Source organism: Rhinopithecus bieti, unplaced genomic scaffold, assembly GCF_001698545.2.
Source record: "Rhinopithecus bieti isolate Rb0 unplaced genomic scaffold, ASM169854v2 scaffold_3040, whole genome shotgun sequence".
NCBI classification, from domain to species: Eukaryota; Metazoa; Chordata; class Mammalia; order Primates; family Cercopithecidae; genus Rhinopithecus; species Rhinopithecus bieti.
In genome coordinates this window covers 7,145,954-7,155,386 of record NW_016804657.1, presented here as the reverse complement: position 1 = coordinate 7,155,386, position 9,433 = coordinate 7,145,954, and the positions used below count along the sequence as shown (strand labels likewise).

General features: G+C 41.3%; 1 long non-coding RNA gene across 1 annotated transcript in view; it reads right to left on the bottom strand.

The window, feature by feature from the left end:
* LINC02868 (long intergenic non-protein coding RNA 2868) overlaps nt 1-9,070 on the bottom strand; it is a 14,722-nt gene extending 5,652 nt beyond the window's left edge. The window contains exons 1-2 of the long non-coding RNA XR_014485073.1: nt 9,003-9,070; nt 8,351-8,447 (exon numbers count right to left, since the gene is read on the bottom strand). This is a non-coding gene — a long non-coding RNA (long intergenic non-protein coding RNA 2868). The remainder of the gene's footprint in view (nt 1-8,350; nt 8,448-9,002) is intronic.
* Nucleotides 9,071-9,433: the final 363 nt, after the last annotated feature.

The window sequence follows — 9,433 nt, the reverse complement described above, 5'->3', positions numbered from 1 at the left end:
AAAAAAAAAAAAAAAAAAAAAAAAAAAAAAAAAATCAATGCTCTAAGCTTCTACCTTATGAAACTGGAAAAAAACAGCAAAATAAACTTCAAGTAAATAGAAGAAAGGAAATAATAAACATAAAAAAGGAAATCAGTACAATAGAAAATATGCAAATAGCAAAGAAAACTGATAAATCCAAACGTTCATTCTTTGAAAAAAAATTCAATGAAGAAAATAAACTTCTAGTGGGCAAAGGATATGAACAGACACTTCTTAAAAGAAGACATTTATGTGGCAAAAAAAAATATATTAAAAAAAGCTCAACATCACTGATCATTAGAGAAATGTGAATCAAAACCACAATGCGATACCATCTCATGCCAGTCAGAATGGTGATTATTAAAAAGTCAAGAAACAATAGATGCTGGTGAGGCTGTGGAGAAATAGGAATGCTTTTACACTGTTGGGAATGCAAATTACTTAAAACATTGTGGAAGACAGTGTGACAATTCCTGAAGGATCTAGAACCAGAAATACCATTTGACCCAGCAATCCCATTACTGGGTATATACCCAAAGGAATACAAATCATTCTACTGTAAAGACACATGCACACATGTTTATTGCAGCAGTATTTACAATAGCAAAGACATGGAACCAACCAACCCAAATGCCCATCAGTGATAGACTGGATAAAGAAAATGTGGTACATATACACTACGGAATACTATGAAGCGATAAAAAGGAATGAGACTAATGTCCTTTGCAGGGACATGGATGAAACTGGAAGCCATCATCCTCAGTAAAACTAACACAGGAACAGAAAAGCAAACACCACATGTTCTCACTCATAAGTGGGAGTTGAACAATGAGAACACATGGACACAGGAAGGAGAACAACACTCACTGGGGCCAGTCGGCGGGATGGCGGGCAAGGGGAGGGAGAGCATTAGGACAAATAGCTCATGCATAAGGGGCTTAAAACCTAGATGACGGGTTGATAGGTGAAGCAAACCACCCTGGTACACACATACCTATGTAACAAACCTACATGTTCTATACTTGTATCCCAGAACTTAAAGTAAAATTTAAAAAATTTTAAAAAAGAAAGTAAAAACTATCTTCTGCTTTTTGTAGTCCCTCTCCCACCACACTCCCAACACTATGACAGTCATCAATTCCAAGCTAATGTTTGATGAATGAAAAAATCCTCAAAATAAGCTTTGTTTTCCATTAAAGAGAAAACAACCCCTAAAAATAAAAAATAAACTACCAGCAAGACAGATAAAGAAAAAAAAGGAAAAACACAAAAATAAATATTAATAATAAAAGAAGGGACAGCATTATAAGTCTTATAGACATTAAAAAATAAAAAAGGGATATTATGAACCACTTATGCCAACCAATTAAAAAGTTTAGTTGAAATGGATAATTCCTTTGAAAACACGCATAACTCAAATTGACACAAGAAGAAATAGAAAATCTCATCAATTCTATGTTAAGCCTAAATAAACTGGATTTATAACTTAAACTCTTCTGACAAAGTGGACTCTGGGCCTAGATAGATTAAATAATGAATTATATGGAAATAATACCAGTCTTAAGCAAAATCTTTCAGAAAATAGAGGGGGAAGAAATACTTCCCAACTCATTTTATGAAGTCACCATTATTCTAATAACAAAACCAGGCAAAGACATTAAAAGAAAATTATAGTCTAATTCCTTATGAACATAGCATAGATAAAAAAATTCTTAACAAATAATTAGCAACTAGAATCCAGAAATATAATTAAAATGATAATACATCATGACTGAATGGAGTTTATTCCAGGCATGCAAGGTTATTTAACATTCGAAAATCAATCATTGTCATTCATCACATTAACAGAATAAAAAAGAAAAATCCTATGATCATTTACAACAATGCAGAAAAATCATCTGATGAAATTCAGTGCCTTGTTACGATTTTTAAAACTCAGTAAACTAGGAATAAAAGACAACTATCTTAACCTAATAAAGGAATCAATGAAAAACCTGAGCAAATACTGTAAATTAATATTGAAAGACTCAACATTTTCCCATTAATATTGAGATCCAGGCAAGAATGTTTGTTTTTTCCCTTCTATTCAACATTATATTGGTGTCCCACCAGTGCAATAAGACCTAAAAAATAAAATAAAATCTTATAGATTAGAAAAACAGAAGTTAAACTTTTTTTATTCACATAGTACACAAATTTCTTTTCTTTTCTTTTCTCCTTTTAGTTAATAGAGATGGGGTCTTGCTGTGTTGCCCAAGTTGGTCTCAAACTCATGGCCTCAAGCAATTCTCCCACCTCAGCCTCCCAAAATGCTAAGATTACAGGCATGAGCCACCATGCCCAGCCATGTACGTAATTTTCTATCTAGAAAATACTAAAGAGTCTACCCTGAATGGCTACTACGTTAATAAGTGAATTCAGTAAGGTTGTAGAATACAAAGTTAACAGAAAAAATCAATTGTATTTCTGTATTCAAGCAACAAATAAGTGAGACATTAAAATGTAAAATATCATTTACAATAACATCAGAAATAGATAATATTTTGGAATTAATTTAACCAAGCATGTATAGAACCTATGCTAAAAACTACAAAAAAAAAAACCACTGAAAGAAATTAAAGACCTTTGGAAAATGGAGAGACATACCCGTTTGTGAATTGGAAAACTCAATATTGTTATGCTGTCAATTCTCATCACATTGATCTACAGATTACATGCAACCCCAATCAAAATCCCAGCAGGCATTTTTTCTTTAAGCAATTTTTATACTGAACCTAAAATTTGTAAAAAATGAAAATAACCTACGTTAGCCAAAACAATTTTGAAAAAGAAGTTCAAAACTGAAGGACTTAATTTGATATCAAGACTTACTTTAAAGCTATAGTAATCAATGTGCAATGTATTGCCTCTGGCTGCTTCCTCATTATGATGGCAGAGTTGAGTAGTTGTAACAGGGACCATATGGCCCAGAAGGCCTAAAATCCTATCTGGCCTTTTACAGAAAGAGTTTGCTGACCTCTATCATAGATGATGCTCATATGTAAGACACTACTATCTATAATTCCTGGCCTACCAGGTATTACTCCACCACTTTTTCTGTTATTCATTATAGCATATTAAAGTGCAGATAAAGGAAAATAATTTTAGAAATAATCTTTAATCCCTTCTAATTTATTTAAAATCAAAATTGTTCACAGATTTTGGCACTTTATAGGTTAATAATATGTTATTTGCAATATCCCTTACAACTGTGTACAAAGCCATAGTGGAAAACCAGTCCTACCAGGATAAAGATAATTACACATTAAATTTGTATTGTATGTAAATATGTATAGGAGGCATTGTAAGCATTATTTGACCCATTTTTTAAATGAGGAGGCTGACTGGCAAATGCATCTATTAGAGCCTGCAGAAAGTGAGGAAGGCATGGTTAGGAAAAACAGACCTACTGGACAGTGGAATTAATAGGTTGAAATTGGTAATAGATAGGACATAGGTAATGAAGACAAGAAAGTATTGGAAAAGTAATTTTGAGAGTTGTTGTGAATCTGGGTTTCTAGACAGGGTTGCCATTGACCTGGTAGGAAAATCGTGAAAAAACATTTATTTCGCCACTGAGAGCAGATTGATTATGAGTTCCCTTTCTAATTGCTTAAAGTGGTGCTTTCCAAATTAATGGACTTACTAAGTATCTGGTCATCTTGTTAGAATGCAGATTCTGGTTCAGCAGTTTTGGGATAAAGCCCAAGATTCTGTGTTTCCAATCAGCTTCCAGGTAATTCTCATGTGACTGGTTCAGGAATCACACTTTTTTAGAAAGGCATTAAATGGGCCGGGCGCGGTGGCTCAAGCCTGTAATCCCAGCACNAAAAAAAAAAAAAAAAAAAGAAAGGCATTAAATGTGACTAAAGGAAATCCAAGTGTAGATTTCTTCTGGAAGGTAAGAGGAGGGTCCTGACAGGGAATACTGTTTATGCAGTTGGAAAGAAGCTATCTATTTGTCTTCTGTAGAGGCAAGATACATAACTAAGAGCCTGTAATCTTGAGGAGATTCTCAGTGCAGAGAAGAGAAGGCTCTAGAACAATCAAAGAGACAGAATAAGAGCTATCAGAAAAATAGCTCTTATTTAGTGTCATTAGGAGCATTTAGTGTCATTAAGCGTCATTAAGGAATCCTATGCAATACTGAATGTATTTAGTGTCATTTAGTGTCATTAAGGAATCCTATGGAATACTGAATGTCAAGGAGTCAGTCAATGAATTCCAACATGCAACTCATTCATCACACCATCTTTTCTGGCCTTCTTTGGTCTTTTTTCCAGCTCTCTCTAGAATGTAGTAGATGCTTACTGGATTGTCTGTCCAAAGCTTCCCCACTCCATTATTTTTTGGAGGGGGGAAAGCCACCCATCATCAACACGACTACCATAAGAGCTGCCATGTTTTTATATGACTCTCTGTCCTCTTCCTACAGTTGATTGGTCCAGGCATGGCCACCTGATCCCAGCTCAACCAATCATAAATTTCTTCTCTGGGATTATTCAAAATAGGATTCTACAGAGACAAAAGTTGTCAGGTGCAAAACAGTCTTTATAATAGGAAAAGTCGTTAGGCACAAAATCTACCAGTCCTAATATGCAGCCATGTTAGGAGCCAGTACAGAGAAAAAGTAAAGACAGGTGACGGAAGACAGTTCTAGCAGCATTCCAGTTTTTGTTCCAACTGTTCCCGAGCCCAACTACTTTCGGTCCTTTCCCATGATTTGGTTATTCAATGTTCCCTTCAGTGACCCAGAAAATTCCCCCTATTGCCTAAGTGAGTTTGAGTCACTTGCAACAGAATCCTGACTAATACATGGCAAAACTTATCCCCACTCATTTTGTCTTATACAGCATCTTCCTTTGGGTCCCTGCACGCTGTTGACTGCAGCTTTCCCAGGTTTTTCCTTAGAATGACACCAGGCCAAAACCAGCTGCTGGGCAAGGACCATAAACCCCAGTGCTGGTCTTGGTGGATGTTAATGGGTCACTAAACACCAATGTACCAAATCGATGTGTTCATGGCAACAGCCGAAAAGAGCCCACAAAAGTCTAATCTTTGGCACACTGGGGGCTTCACTGGCAGATTGTTAAGACCCTGGGGGCAAAACTTAATTTGCATAAGTATTTGCAATGCACAATTACCTTTTTATTCATTTAGACTAAATTAAATTCATTTTGGAATCTCCAAAGTTATTGCTGTTGACTTCTCTCCCCTTACTTCACGTTCTAGGTATATATCCCCAAAACTGAAAGCCATTTTCATCTCTAGTTTTCTGGATGCCTCAGATCCCAGGTGAGGTTTTATCCTGCCACAGTTCTTTAAGATTAGCAAAATAAATTAACTCCTTAACTGCTGGGAAATTTAAACAACAAAAAAACTGCTGTTTTGCAAAAATGCGAATATTATTAGTATGCCCTACTCTCTTTCCTACTCCCAACACACACACACACACATACACACACACACACACACACAGGCACGCACACAGGCCTGGCTGCACTCGAGAAGCCCACTCCCACCACCCCTTCTGCAGACAGAAATGCTGGCATTCGTAAGCTGTCACACTGAGGAAGATAGCAGCTGTGTTATTCCATGATTTATAGAACAGATTTGCATTTCCTTGCCTTTGAAGCTTGCCTATAATCTGCCACATAAATATTTGAAAGACAGGATGGTGGAAACAGACCTAAGCAGCTTAATCGAACACTTGGCAGGTAGAGGACTCGGACTGGTGTTCATTTCAAACACCCCCATTGCCCCGAGGCCTCTTGGTGTGTGTGTGCAAAATTGAAATTCAATGTTTAAACCCAAACCTACAGTCACAATTCCACTTGAAGAAAAAGTCAGAAGAATGCCCCACTGAAAGGAGGTTTTGTTTCGTCTGGTCTCCTGAGGCAAAAGCCCAGTAGTCTTCCTTAAATTCTGCTCCAGGAAGCAGGAAGCAGGGAGCATAAGTGTCTCAGCCACTCCAGAAGCCCCAGGTGTGCTCATGCAGGGACAGGAGCTCTGCCTTGCCTCACAGAGGCCCTGAGGCCACAGAGAGGCACTTTCATCAGGGAGCAGGCACATTCCTGTCCTGGAGACCAGTCATAGCTGTGGCTGCTCCATAGAACCAGGATTCCCTGGTAGAGGATCAGGCAAACCTTCAATTTTCCATGCATCCACCTTTGTGCAGCTTTTTGCAAAATATGTTATGGAGAACACTTTCTGGAGTTCATGTTAAATGGCCAGAGTCACAGTGCTTTTTTTTTTTTTTTTTTTTTTTTGAGACAGAGTCTTGCTCTGTCGCCCAGGCTGGAGTGCAGTGGGCGTGATCTCAGTTCACTGCAAGCTCCACCTCCTGGCTTCAAGTCGTTCTCCTGCCTCAGCCTCCTGAGTAGCTGGGACTACAGGCACCCGCCACCACTCCCGGCTAATTTTTTTTTTTTTTTTTAGTAGAGACGGAGTTTCACCGTGTTAGGCAGGATGGTCTCGATCTCCTGACCTCATGATCTGCCTGCCTCGGCCTCCCAAAGTGCTGGGATTACAGGCATGAGCCACCATGCCTGGCCAACAGTCGCAGTGCTTTTTAGCCCATTATAAGCTGTAAGTCCTGCAGGAAAAATAACAATCTAAGTCGATTTAACCTAATTATTTAAGTGGAAAATATGCACTTTTATTTTCACAGTAGTTCTATTAATATACTATTGGAGAATTAAAAAACCGAAAATTGGCTAGGTGCGGTGACTCACAACTGTAATTCCCACACTTTGGGAGGCTGAGGCGGGCAGATCTCCTGAGGTCGGAAGTTCGAGACCAGCCTGACCAACGTGGAGAAACCCCATCTCCACTAAAAGTAGAAAATTAACTGGGCATGGTGGCAGGCACCTGTAATCCCAGCTACTTGGGAGGCTGAGGCAGTAGAATTGCTTGAACCCGGGAGGTGGAGGTTGTGGTGAGCTGAGATTGCGCCATTGCACTGCAGACTGGGCAACAGGAGCGAAACTCTGTATCAAAAAAAAAAAAAGGAAAATTATGTCCTAATCTGATTCAATACATATGTGTCCATGCCCCATACGTGCTCAAGGAGGCTAGCCACAAAGGTGTCTTCACACTCAAGACAGCCCAAGAATGCCACTCATAGCCTAGGCATCTTATCAGAAGTTCTACGAGGTAGAGGGTGGGCAGGGGAACAAAAAGAAGAGGTTTTTGAATGTAAAGGACCTTTTATGTTTTTTTTTTTTTTGAGGCGGAGTCTCGCTCTGTCGCCAGGGCTGGAGTGCAGTGGCCGGATCTCAGCTCACTGCAAGCTCCGCCTCCCGGGTTTACGCCATTCTCCTGCCTCAGCCTCCCGAGTAACTGGGACTACAGGCGCCCGCCATGTCGCCCGGCTAGTTTTGTATTTTAGTAGAGACGGGGTTTCACCGTGTTAGCCAGGATGGTCTCAAATCTCCTGACCTCGTGATCCGCCCGTCTCGGCCTCCCAAAGTGCTGGATTACAGGCTTGAGCCACCGCCCCGGCTGGCCTGTAAAGGACCTTTTATAAAATTCAAAAGCAACAAGGGCAGAAGGCACAGTGAATGGAGACCCAGACTAAAAGTCAGGAGATATGGTCAGTCCAGCTCTGCCATGAGGTCCATGTTCTTAGTCCAACCACTTCACCTCTCTGGGCCTCTGTTTTCTCATCTGCAAAATGAAGCAGTTGACCTAATAACGTCCGTAGTTTCTTTCATACTGATATTCTATAGCAGGCTAGGGCTAAATTTAGATTTAGGTTTGTCCAAATGATGGAATGACCTCTTTTCCCATCCCTTCCCAGGTTCTACCTGGATTCTGGAGCTCCAGGGAAAGAATCCCCCTGTGCCCACAGCTGGGGTCCCTGGTGCCTGTAGAACTTAGGACAGGGAGCGGGGGAGGTGGGGTGGTTAGGGACAACACCCAAACATGGACTCCTTAAGAGAAAGTTCAACCTTAAGAAGAAAGGAATCTGTCCCAGGCAGCAGCACAGTTGCAAGTCAGAGGAAGCTGCGGTTCCGGGTCTTGGGTGGTGGTCTCTTCTGTTATCAGCCACCCTGAAGTCAAGCAGACATCTGGGGTGTCTCACCAATCTCCCAGCCCCTAGAATGCCAAACAAGCATGCTCTGAGGCCCTATAATATTATCACATGGGGGTCAGAGAGCTACTCTCCTTCAATACTTCCAAGCAAATTGCCTAGAGCCAAAAGTCCAGGAAGACTAAACACTCTGCAGATTTGAGTGAGAAATCCCCAGGGACTTCCACAGACACTGAGAGTCTCAGAAACACCTACCAGGTTGGTTTCCTGAGGCAGTGAGCCAGGGAAGGAGCACTGATGGTGATGTTACCTCATTTGGATGCTCCATGAGTCTACACGACTTTCACAAAAGCTTCAAAGGAAAACAAGATATCAAATGAATCCATTAACAACATTCGGGGGAAAAGGCTACCTGGAAGAGGGACGAAAAGGGACCAGTTTCTAGAGGAAGCTTAGGGAAGATGCCTGATGTCACTGCGGACAGAGGAAGCAGGAGGACTCAGTGCTCTCTGGACTGACCAGGCTGTGATGGGTGTGGCAGGCCAGAACTGGGCAGGATCATTAAAACCCTCAGAGAGGTTTTCACTGCAGAAAAGAAGAGCTACCAGGCCTGGAGGGGAGTAAGACTGGGGACCCAGGCTACCAGTGAACTTATGCCCACCCAAAAACTCAGTGGCAGAAAAGTGGTAGGGATGAGTACACCAAACTGAGAATTACAGTCTCTGCCTCCCCAGCCCTGGCAGAGCTGCCATACGTGGCAGCAGCACTGTCCTGCCTCCAGGTGAAATAGGAGCCACTGGGATCACCCGCCACGCTGCAGGAGCTCTGAGGTGTACAGAACCATGGGGAAGGGATATCAACACACATAAAGTAGTTCCATCCGTGCCTTATCTCTGTCTTTTTATACCTCCGCAGATGTGACCAAGAAAATTGCTACATAAATTGGACACTGCCCAAAGAAGCCTTTAACACCATTCCTGGGTTCTTTGTCGAAACCATGGTGGCTTTTCCTGTCTCCACAGAGCTGAGCCCATTGTTCTGTGGTCCCTGCAGCTGTGCCTCTGACCTGGGTGGAGCTGCAAGTCTGGGCAGGAGAGGCTTGGGAAGCTAGAGTTGTTGCTGATGATCTGTTTTCAGCTTGGGGCAGGAGCCAGGCTGGGTGCCAGAAGCAACTTTTGATCGGTCATTAGGCACAGACTTTGCTCCAGCCATGTAGCCACCTCATTCCTGCCTTGGGGCCTTTGCACTTGCTGTTGGCTCTGCTTGGAGTCTTCTCTCTTGATCTGCACCGGACTTGTTGCTCCCTACTTCATCAAATGTTATCTTCTCAGAAGGACC